Source organism: Pituophis catenifer, unplaced genomic scaffold (genome assembly GCF_029215685.1).
Source record: "Pituophis catenifer annectens isolate HBS135680 unplaced genomic scaffold, rPitCat1.0.hap2 SCAF_66, whole genome shotgun sequence".
NCBI lineage: Eukaryota > Metazoa > Chordata > Lepidosauria > Squamata > Colubridae > Pituophis > Pituophis catenifer.
The window spans coordinates 150001-152500 of NW_027256946.1; positions in this window are offsets into that span (position 1 = coordinate 150001).

A 2500-nucleotide genomic window follows, 5' to 3' on the forward strand; every position below is an offset into this window, starting at 1 on the left:
GGCCGAGGCTGCCCGAGCGGCCCGGTAGACCGGGCCGTCTGTCCGTCTTTAAGTCGAAAGACGACTTTAAATCTAAAAACGGTTTTAAGTCGAAAGTGTGGGTTAGGGTTAGGGTTAGGGTTAGGGAAAAAAGTTATAGGGTTAGGGTTGGGGTTAGAGAAAACAGTTGTAGGGTTAGGGTTGGGGTTAGGGTTAGGGTTAGGGTTAGGGTTAGGGAGAAAAGTTGTAGGGTTAGGGTTAGGGTTAGAGAAAACAGTTGTAGGGTTAGGGTTGGGGTTAGGGTTGGGGTTAGGGTTAGGGTTAGGGTTAGGGTTAGGGAGAAAAGTTATAGGGTTAGGGTTGGGGTTAGAGAAAACAGTTGTAGGGTTAGGGTTGGGGTTAGGGTTAGGGTTAGGGTTAGGGTTAGGGAGAAAAGTTGTAGGGTTAGGGTTAGGGTTAGGGTTAGGGTTAGGGTTGGGGTTGGGGTTAGGGTTAGGGTTAGGGTTAGGGTTAGAGAAACAAGTTGTAGAGTTAGGGTTAGGGTTAGGGTTAGGGTTAGGGTTAGGGTTAGGGAGAAAAGTTGTAGGGTTAGGGTTAGGTTCAGGTTCAGGCTCAGGGTTATCATTCTGGAAATGATATTAGCAGAAGCAATGGAAGAAAGCAAGGAGAGGGAGGGAGGGATAGATATTAAACGGGATGGACGAAACGTAGGGAGCGCACACAAGACACGCGATGAGAAACCACCCGCCCAGAGAAATTCATCTCCGATTTACCGAGAAGACAGGGAGAGCAGAGAGATCGCAATGGATGGGAAACACGACGGGAAAGCACAAAATATCGGCGAGCTGAAATATCGGCGAGCTGGCGAGAGCAAAGATATCGAGTAGATTCAAGAGAGAAAGCGGAATTATTTGATAAACAACGTAGAGATGACCAAGAACAGGAAAGATGGAGAGATGAAAGTGGGGACGGACGACGGGAGGAGAAGAAAGAACAGCCAAAAGAGAGCCAAGTAAGAGAACAAGACGAGAAAGCGTCGAGAGAAGGAGCAGAAGAAGTTGAAGAAAGAACAAAGGGACCTAAGAACGACTTGCTCCACAAAGCAAATAGGTCAGCAAGAAATAAGAATAATTTCCTTGACTAGAAATGGACTGGATTCGGCCATTCGGCAAGAGGAAGGAAAATATGGAATAAATGAGGGAAGTTAAGATGAGAAATGAAAGGCCTACGAGAGGTTCCTCTGGGAAAACTACACCCAAAACTTTGGAGGAAGGAAGATGGCAGAAATTGTAACAAACTTTTCACTTGAAGTCAAGCTTTTCACGTCAAACCAGCTCTTTCAATCAACCCCTCGCAGCCATCCTGGCAGGGAAGCAGAAAACGGAAACACTCCGGTCCGGCCGAGGCCCGGGTAAACCGGTCCCGCCCGAGCGTCCCGGTAGACCGGGACGGCTGCCCGTCACGGACACCCCAGGGCCCCGGCGCGGGCACCGAGGCGACGGCGGAGGTCCCCGACCGAGGCCCGGGGCCCCCGCGCCGGGATCCCGTACATCCATCAAGGCGGGGAAACAGAAACACTCTAGGCCGGCCGAGGCCCGGGTAAACCGGACCCGCCCAAGGCCGTCCCGGTAGACCGGGACGACTGCCCGGCGCGGACACCCCCGGGGGCCGGCGTGGGCACCGAGGGGACGGCGGAGGTCCCCGACCGAGGCCCGCGGCGCCGGAGCCGGGATCCCGTGCATCCATCGTGGCGGGGGAAACAGAAAGGCTGATCCGGCCGGGGCCCCGGTAGACCGGGAAGACTGCCCGGCGCGGACACCCCCGGGGTCCGGCGTGGGCACCGAGGCGAAGGCGGAGGTCCCCGACCGAGGCCCGCGGCGCCGGAGCCGGGATCCCGTGCATCCATCGTGGCGGGGGAAACAGAAAGGCTGATCCGGCCGGGGCCCCGGTAGACCGGGACGACTGCCCGTCGCGGGCACCCCCGGGGTCCGGCGGGGGCACCGAGGCGACGGCGGAGGTCCCCGACCGAGGCCCGCGGACCCGGAGCCGGGATCCCGTGCATCCATCGTGGCGGGGGAAACAGAAAGGCTGATCCGGCCGGGGCCCCGGTAGACCGGGACGACTGCCCGTCGCGGGCACCCCCGGGGTCCGGCGGGGGCACCGAGGCGACGGCGGAGGTCCCCGACCGAGGCCCGCGGACCCGGAGCCGGGATCCCGTGCATCCATCGTGGCGGGGGAAACAGAAAGGCTGATCCGGCCGGGGCCCCGGTAGACCGGGAAGACTGCCCGGCGCGGACACCCCCGGGGTCCGGCGTGGGCACCGAGGCGAAGGCGGAGGTCCCCGACCGAGGCCCGCGGCGCCGGAGCCGGGATCCCGTGCATCCATCGTGGCGGGGGAAACAGAAAGGCTGATCCGGCCGGGGCCCCGGTAGACCGGGACGACTGCCCGTCGCGGGCACCCCCGGGGTCCGGCGGGGGCGCCGAGGCGACGGCGGAGGTCCCCGACCGAGGCCCGCGGACC